The sequence below is a fragment of the Haemaphysalis longicornis genome, unplaced genomic scaffold (genome assembly GCF_048455015.1).
Source record: "Haemaphysalis longicornis isolate Haplotype H1 unplaced genomic scaffold, Haemaphysalis longicornis Haplotype H1 scaffold_1, whole genome shotgun sequence".
Taxonomy (NCBI): domain Eukaryota; kingdom Metazoa; phylum Arthropoda; class Arachnida; order Ixodida; family Ixodidae; genus Haemaphysalis; species Haemaphysalis longicornis.
The window spans coordinates 471,306,110-471,315,498 of record NW_027526203.1 but is presented as its reverse complement, the minus strand read 5'-3'; the positions used below and the strand labels follow the sequence as shown (position 1 = coordinate 471,315,498).

At 50.6% G+C, this 9,389-nt stretch overlaps 1 pseudogene; it reads right to left on the bottom strand.

Moving 5' to 3' along the window:
• Positions 1–5,305: 5,305 nt before the first annotated feature.
• LOC144162709 (uncharacterized) overlaps positions 5,306–9,389 on the bottom strand; it is a 4,737-nt pseudogene continuing 653 nt past the window's right edge.

Below are 9,389 nucleotides of genomic sequence, written 5' to 3'. Positions count from 1 at the left end.
ACTCGCACGAATCGTATGCAACACAGCGTATCAACATAACCTCGCCGAGGAGCGTATGACAATCGCGCTTCGCCGCTCCTTGCCATTACCCACCGCTCTCTAACCCTAGGCGATTTTCTTACAACTAACATCAATAGTTTCTCCCGTGGCACCATCTAAAGCACCCAGTGACTGCAATGGCTTGTGTTTTGGAAATATAAAACTGTTCGCAGACATATGCGCGAAAGGGCAACGACGACGCCATTAGGGGATTAACGACGCAACAAAGAGACTAACTGCATGCGTTTCGTTTTCCCGTTACTCCTTATAGATCGGCGGGGACGAACAGTTAGTCCGAATTTATGCACACGGCACGTACTCTGCCGCAGATACTCCCCTTGAAGATGAACGGTCGCCCGCGAAGACTAACGGCTGTATTTTAGTCCCTATTTTAGTCCTTTTTGCCTAAGAGTGTGGGATTTTTCCACACAATCACTTTCGCATTTGGCGTCGTCCGCTCGTTCTGGCGTTCCAGGGAGGAATTCCGCCAGTGTATCATTCCAGTCGCTGCAATGATTAACTATTTCGCGGCTCGAATGAGACTAATCCGGGAAGCAGCGGCATCACCAGCCATGTGGTTTCTACTGTGGCAGCCGTCACTTAATGCTTTCAAAAAGGACGCAAACTGGGCACTCCGCAGCTGCACTTGAACCGAGCACGCGTTACTACCCCAGTCCACTTTCTTTCTGTCAAAGAAAATGAGCATCTGTTTCAACTATCATAAAAATGACCTACCGCAATCTCCCCTTTGCTTTCCTTGGCATTCCTGTCAGCCAACCCGTATTTCTGCCTTAATTCAACGAGCCCCTCATTTCCCATTTCTGATTCGCCACATGCAAAGCGAGGGTCTCTGTTCTGGCAGTCTTGATGCCATAGGTAGCTTAAGAGGGTTCAACGCTGGTCGACCACTTTCGAGATGTCTTCGACGCTCGATTCACGGCCCGGGGGTTAAAAGGAAAGTCCCCTTCACCACGAGTAGTCGGAGTGGCGCTGGCTACCACCCCCAAGCGCAGGAAACCAAGACACCTTAACATAAATACCCGAGAAAGTGGAGGGGGAACAGTCGCGCCGGTAGCGTAGTGGTTATCGCACCAGACCGGTATTCTGGAGGTCGTGGGTTCGGATCCCACCCGGCGGGCATTTTTTCACCACCTTCTTTTCGACTAAAAAAATTCTTCATTTTCTTTCTATGACCCACCACAACCTCTCCTTTGCTTTCCGAGGTTTTCTTGACTGCCAACCCTTATTTTCTGTCTTATTTCACGGAGACCCTCATTTCCCATTTTCTGATTCGCTACATGCTTAGCGAGGGCCTCTGTTCTGGCAGTCTTCTGGCAGACGCGTATTCTGGAGGTCAAGGGTTCGGATCCCACTAGGGTATATTACTATATCCTATACACTTGTTCAGTCACGAAACAATATCTATATACTGCGAAGTGTAGGTAGGACCTAACAACATACTCGCACTACTTGCGTGGTCATGGGCTTACACTGAAATACACAACAAAGGCTGCACTTTATCTGTACCAATAGTCGGCTGGGAAGTTCATTTTCCCATTATCATACATAGCCAGTAGAAGTAACTGGGTGTTTCATAAAACGGGCGCTTTCGATGTTCAGTGTACCGTATCAATAAAAGCATTAAGATTCTTTAATTCATGAGCAGTCGTTTTCAAAGCCGTTGGAAGCGAAGTTGTCACGGTTGGCTGCTTAGCGATTCTTAGGAGTTCTTTTTCCCGCAATATATGTGCGTGACCGATGTGCTTTACCGCGCTCTGAAGTTACGTGACTGTAACGGCCTAAAATCAATGTACGTTTGTGAGTATTTGCTTTTTTTAGGTTTTCGGCTGCTGAGTCCTTAACTTTATGAATGCTGCGTCGAAGTCGAAAGCAGCGGTTTTTCGAATTCCGGCTTGCACAGCTATTAGGAATGAAAAGAGCGTGAAAGCAATCTTCTTTGTCCCGTCGTCGCACCTTAATTTCCCAGCGGCTACGATTTCAGAGCGGCCGCAAAATTATTGCGCTCCGCACGAGAGTGGGAACAGCAGAGCGCGCTTCATTCGGCCGGCCCCTGTTTATCACCCGTCAAGGGCGAGGCTCAAAAAAGTATGCTCCAAATCGCGGTCGAAATGGGTTCCGGAGTAACTTGGAGACGCGGCCGCAAGTGTCCACTTTCGCACCCTGCAAACCTCCTATCTCTTTTCTTTGCTCGTCTAAGCGCTAACGAATGACTCTACCGGCCGAGATGTTAGCAACGCCAGCGCTGTGATCGTTTCGCGAGGGCTGGTCAAGGGACGACGGGTCTGTTCGAATAGAATGGGCGCGTGTTTCATTATGCATGCAGGCACGAAGAACCGCAACGGTCGTAGTTCATAAATCTTTCATCTCTGCCACATTCTGCTTGGGTAATCGAGAATGGTCTTTCCTCAGCGTGCATTCTAATTTCGGAAGTCCAGCCTATTCGAGTCTGCATGTGAAATGAGTGCGCAGGCCGGAAAATTTGCGCCCCCCCCCCGACTACCTGTAGCACGTTAAGGTTGGTTGTTTGTAAGGATAGAACGTTTCACCCTCAAAGGGCATAAAATTTCCATTGGTATAACTGCAGGCGGCCTCAAATATAACCGCAATTCTCTTTCATGCTAACAAAAGCAGGCAACATCAAAGTTGGGTTTGATTGACATGCAGCACATTTTCCCGAAGACTTGAGGATTACTTCAAACAGTTGGAATCATGAACGCAGTGCAACCACTTGCTTGCTGGTGGGTTCGCAGCGCTTAAGAAACAAGGTAACAGCACTAATTCTTTAAGACCGCGCATTCGATAGAGACGGTCTGTAAAGATAGATCAATGCGGGGATGTAAAGGGATGGGAATGACGGAAAGCTTTTTCACCCATATGACTATCGATGGTAAGCAGAATTTTACAGCAAAGCTGTATACCTCTACCCCCTGCCAGTTTCATCGCCGTGAGCAAAAACGATCTCCGCGGACAAAAACGCCATGGCCTAAAACGCCGGTCGCATGCGTCAGGCCAATAAGGCATAAAACATAGCGCTCAGAATTCGTTTAAGGAAACCACAAAACAAGCACCCAAACAGCATTATGGATAATAAGGCACCTGTAAACAATAGGACCCCCCCTCCCCACCATGGGTTCCTGGTAATGATTATGTTTGCAGATTATCTTTGAAGGCTAGGCAGGCCTAGTGTCACTAAATAGAGCAGTTCAAGATGCCGAGCGCATGCGTCAGGCTAGGCAGGACTACAGATGCAGTCTTTCACGAAATTTTGAGGGCTGTTGAAAAAACAGGTTTTTTCCGCGTTTTTTTTTTCAGAAAAAATATAAAGAAGTGAAAAAAGACGATTTCGCACCGGTCTATAAAAAAATCCACATACTTCTAAGATGTCTCATCAAATACGAAATGGGACCGTAGTTGCTGGCGACTACACGAATGAAACCAAATTACTGTCGCTGCAAAAACAAAAAAAAAAGGAACTGAAATATACATAGAAACACATCTGAGTTCAATTGGGATTTGACCCCTGGTCGCCAGAGCCTCAGCAAAGTGAGGTAACTACAACGCTAACCTTGTACGGTGCCAGGATGCAACAAGAATAGATGACTAAGGTAGAAAGCTGGGCCAGTTGGTTCATAGTCTTTGAAGAGGGAACCAGTGTTAAGACGCCACCCCTTGTGTAGCGTCTTAACACTGGTTCCCACTTCAAATAGTAGGTGAGCGGTAAAAAACGCCAAGGCTCATGGGTACATTGTCTGCTCCCGCCACTTCCGCTTCGAGAGCTCTCCTGGCCTCCCGTACGCCGGCGGCTTTCACGCGCATCTTTGCGTGTTTTTCTGTTTCCACTAAAAAAAACGCTCATGCATAGCGCATTCAATGAATAAGGATGATTAACCCTACTAGGGGCTTCTCTGAAAGGTAAGCACTCTTTGACAAATAAACAACACGCAGACACGTACGCGTGTGAAAGTCGCCAGGAGAGCCAGGTGAGGGGAGGAAGGCCAGGAGAGCTCTCTTGCCGGAAGTGGCGGGAGCAGACGACGTACCCATGAGCCTTTGCGCTTTTTATCGCTCACCTATAGGTGGCTGGTAAAAAGCGCAAAGGCTCATGGGGACGTCGTCTGCTCCCGCCACTTCCGGTTGGAGATCTCGCCTGGCCTCCCGGAGGCCGGCGGCTTTCCCGCGCGTGTGTGCGCGCGTTGTTTATTTGTCACAGAGTGCTTAGCTTGTAGAGGAGCCCCTAGTAGAATCCCTCGCTGTTATTCCTTTAATGTGCGATCAATGAGCGGTTTTTTTTTCGGCGGAAACCGATAAACAACAAGCACAGGCGCGCGTGAAATCCGCCGGCCTACGGGAGGCCAGGAGAGCTCTCGAACCGGAAGTGGCGGGGCTCCGCGGCAGCAGACAATGTACTCATGAACCTTTGCGCTTTTTACCGGTCACCTATTGTGCCGCATGACGGGTGAACGTGACGGCAAGGCAAACACGATGCAGCAGTGAAGAAGTCTTCGATAATCGCTGGCTTTCACCTTCAAATCACTTCAAAAACTGAAGTGCACGATGAATTTTTCCGTTTGCACTGAAAAAAAAATACAATTGTTTTATGCTGCAACACAAACGTCCCGGCAAAGCTTCGGCTCCCGAAATCTGCGCACGATTTCACGTCAAATCCTTGATTTCACAAAGCGTTTCCCTCACTGCAGATTGGTCGCATCACAACGAATATCCCCAGAGGAGCTCTCTTTGTTTTTTCAACGCTACCCTGTTTGAAACAAACACGAAAAAAGCCAGTTTTCTTTCCTGATGCTTTTTTCCCCACCAATCACATCCCTAGGTAGGAACCAGCATTTGCCACCAGAGAAGCCGAGCGTAGTGTCAGTATTTAAGGTATTAGAGTACCGCCACTAAGGCACGCAAGTCAGCAACGGCCGTTGATGACTTGCGTGCCTCAGACGACAAAATGGCCGCCGTCGGCCATTTTGTCGTTCATCAGTGTTGAGAGGTGGCCGCATCTCTGTCCTCGCCGTTACCTTCGACCGGGTCGTTTGTTAACACTACCGAAGATGCAGCAAAACGGCGTCTTTGGACACACTCCTGCTGCTGGAATGCTGCTACGCGCGTTATCTTTGATTCGCATTCGGAACGACGTCAGTCGCGCACAGCTACATGTGCTGTTTGCGAAGGACGTAAGCACCGGCAGCACCGCCGTACGAGAAGCCGTTTATTGTACTTCACACATTGAATATATACATAAAGAACAGACGCGCACCCTGGGGGTGAAAGAATATAAAAGTAAACCGAAACTGAATATAACATACTCCCTCCCTTAGTGATTAGTTGTTAGTAAGTGTTAGAAACCCCTAGCATGCACTGTACATATTTACGCTCTACATACACACTTCTATACACACACACAACTAATGCGTCTGATAGTCTTTGAGCCAAGCCGGTGGCCGGCGCTCTCGAGACGGCCGATGGGGACGCTGCACCGGCTGCACGGCCGGAGATGCTAGTGAGCTCGTAGAGCTCTGTAGCACGCCAGGAGACCGCGGTTGCGGCCCAGGAGAAAGCGGCTGCTGCACTGCAGGCTCCGGAACAGGCAGCTGCGGATCAGGAGCAGGCGTACGGCAGGCTGCAGTACGCCAGTGGGCGGCGGCTGCGACCCGGGAGAGGGCGGCGGCGGCAGGGCAGGCTGCGGCACTCGAACCGGAAGCTGCGGCGCAGGTAGCTCCGAACGTTGGTATGGAGGACTCGTCCCCCTCTCGGGAACCCGGGACAGCTTGGAGGCGTTCCATGTGCGGCCATCTGCAAGTCGGAAAGAGGCAGGTCCCCTCTTCTCCAACACTTCAGTTGGCGAGGAAAAGGAGCGATCCCCCTTGAAGCGAACGGACGGCTTCTTGAAACGAACGAAATCGCCCACAGCTATCTTCGGCTCCTTAGCAGCTCTCATCCGGTCCGTGTACTCCTTGCTGCTTTGTTGTTGAAGCCGGACCCTTTGGCGCAGTCGCGCCAGTTTCTTTGCTGGGTCTTTTGCAAAAGCTTGTGCCGAAAACCCCACAACATCCAATCTGGTTCGGGGCATTCGTCCATGCAGCAGAACTGCTGGGGCAACCCCAGTGGTAGCCTGTGGAGTACAGCGGTAAATAGAGAGGTAGTCCGTGACTGCTTGTCGGATAGGTCTCCTTTCGATGAGTGAAATTTGGATGAAGTTCTTCAGAGTTCGATTGAACCTCTCGACTTGCCCATTCGCCTGGGGGTAGTATACAGACCAATGAGACAGCTTGATGGCTCGGTTTTGAAGAAAGGTGATAAATTCACGTGAAGTGAACTGCGACCCATTGTCGCAAACAATCTCCTCCGGGTATCCTTCACGAGCAAAAACACTGGTTAAGAAGTCTTTGACGGTGCTTGTGGCAACTTCGCTGCAAAAATATATCTCTGGCCATTTGGAATGGTAATCGACCAACGTTATAGCAAATCGGCTATTGTGAGGTGCATGTTCCAACGGGCCAACAATGTCTAGGCCCAGTTTCTGCCATGGCCTTCTAACAGGCTGCAATGGCGCTGGCGATGTTTTGGTGGACTTATCTGCCTCCAGCAGATGTGACAGTTTTTCACGGCAGATTCAACTTGCTTGTCCATTCGTGGCCACCATAATAGCTCACGAAGTCGCGCCTTTGTGCGCGTGATGCCCGGATGCGTCTCGTGGGCGACGACGATGAACTGAGCCGTGAGCGAGGACGGAACAACGAGTCGCTCGCGCGCAGTAGAAGGTCATCAACAACAGAAAGTTCTTCGCGCACAGAGTAGAAAGGTTTTGCCTCCTCTGGTACGGACTTTTGTGGTGGCCAAGAACCGAGCACGAACGACTTGACAGTTTGCAGACAGCCATCGTTGAGGGCGGCTTGCTTGAAGTCTTCCTTCGTCACGCAAGCCGGCTCGACCAACGACACAATTTCTTCTTCCTTGGCCAGCTCTGCCTCCGCCGTGGGAGCTGGCAGCCGAGAAAGAGCATCTGCCACCGTGTTGGTGGACCCCTTGCGGTACTCGACAGTGAAATTGTAACATAGGAGTCGTGCACTCCAGCGTGCAATTCGGAGTGGCCTTCTTCCACGTCCTTGCGACGACAGCAACGATACCAACGCCTGATGGTCCGTTCGAATCTTGAAATGGTGACCCCAAAGGTAAGTGTGCCATCGTTCGCACGCCCAAATGCATGCCAATGCGTCACGTTCGCCGACCGAGTACTTTCTTTCCGCTGATGACAATGTACGAGACGCGAAAGCAACTGTGCGGAGCTCGTGGCCATTTTGCTGCTGCAGGACGGCTCCCAGCCCACAGTTGGAAGCGTCGGTCGACACGATGACTGGAAGTGTGAGATCGAACATGTGTAGAACTGTACTTGAAGACAGCATTTCCTTGACCATCCGAAAGCTGCTGTCTGCTTCGGCTGACCATATGAATGGCTCATTCTTGCGAAGCAGGACGCGCATGGGCTCGACCACCAGGTCCAAGCGTGGAACGAACTTCGAATAGTATTCTACAAGACCCAGGAATAAACGGCGGGCGGCAACGTCTGTTGGCACTGGAGTGTTAACTACCGAGTCAACTTTCTCTGGAAGCGGCGAGATAACTTGCGCCGTGTCCTTATGACCTAGGAAAGAGAGTTCTGGAACGTCGAAGAGGCATTTGTCATTCAATTTCAGGCCTGCGTCCTTGACTTTCTGCAAGACCGTTGTTAGGTTCGAAAGATGTTCTTCTGCAGTTTTGCCAAAGACTATCACATCATCAATGTAGAAGAACACGCCAGGGCAGCCATCAATTGTGGCCATCATCTTCTGAAATGCCGCTGGGGCAGAAGCTAACCCAAAACACTCTTTTGAACCGAAAAAGCCCTTCATGCGTGATGAAGGCTGTCAGCTAGGTCCCTGCTGTCAGGGTGCAAAAGGACCTGATGGTAGGCTGAAGCCAAGTCAAGTTTTGAGAAGTGTGTCGCGCCTACCGAGGCATGAAGAAGTTCCTCTGGATGAGGCAACGGGAATTGTGTCGCCCCTACCAAAGCATGAAGAAGTTCCTCTGTACGAGGCAACGGGAAGCTATCTGGTACAATAGCCTTGTTAGGCTCCCGAAGGTCAACACAAATCCTGACGCTGCCATCTTTCTTGTCAACGACAACAATGGCCGAAACCCATTCAGAAGCATCGATACGTTCGATGATGTCAAGGCTCAACAACCTGTGAAGTTCATTCGAGACTGGTTCCCGAAGTGAATATGGAAGACGGCGAAGCTTCGAAGCTACCGGCTGCACGCCTTGCCGAGTCTTTACACGATGTGTGAACCGCTTAGCAAGGCCCAACTCAGGACTGAAAAGTGAACCGAAGTCGTGTGCCAAGGCTGGCGGAAGGTTTGCTTGCCTGGGTTGCTCTATCGACTGCGTTGGAATGTGACAAAATGTCGGGTCATTGACACGCGGCGGCGGGGCAACGGACGTGTGCAGGCACTCGAGAGTGGAGCCCTGAATTCGAAGATTTAAGGCCTTAATGCCGTCAAGGCCAATCAGACAAGTTCCTTGGCGAACGTTGTAGAAAAGCAGTGGTGCAGAGCGCCCTTTAAATTGAACGTCTGCCTGGAAACAGCCTAGGACAGAAATTTGCCGCTTAGAATAGTCAAGCAAGGTGACGTAGGGAGCTGGTTGGAGCAAACCGCTTTGAAAATGTCGGCGAAATTCTTGCTCCGACAAAATTGAAACAGACGACCCTGAGTCAACAAGGACCGCTAACTTGACATCCGCTACGCGCACTTGTATGTAAATTGCGCTGCGAGCGGGATGCCGCCCAGTCAAAACATGCTCAGAACTTTCATCTGACAAAGCATCGTCATCGAATCCAACTTCACGAACCCTGCCTTGCATTTGTCGCTTGCGGTTGCATACTTTCTGAAAGTGGCCCTTGATACCGCAAAATGAACACTTCTTTCCCTGCGCTGGGCACTGAGACGCTGATGCGCGGTGATTCCGCGAGCCGCATCGGAAACAGTGCGGTGAAACGGACCGGCTATCTCTGTCTTGCCCCTGCGGCGCACGTAAACCGCTTGCGCTTGGAAAGTTCTGCTGAAAATGCACTTGTGGCTGTGAATTGAATTTTAGAGAAGAATGGGAATACTAGGGACGACGCCGTACAGAAACAGGCTCGACCGAAGCAGAAAATTCCTTCAGCTCTTCAGCTGCTTGCTCAAACTAAAGAGCGACGCACTGCGCTCTCGAACGAAAGGGAGGAACCCTCGAGCAGCAACTGGGCGTATTCTGCTATCCGACGCCCTTCCGACGCGCGTCGGAA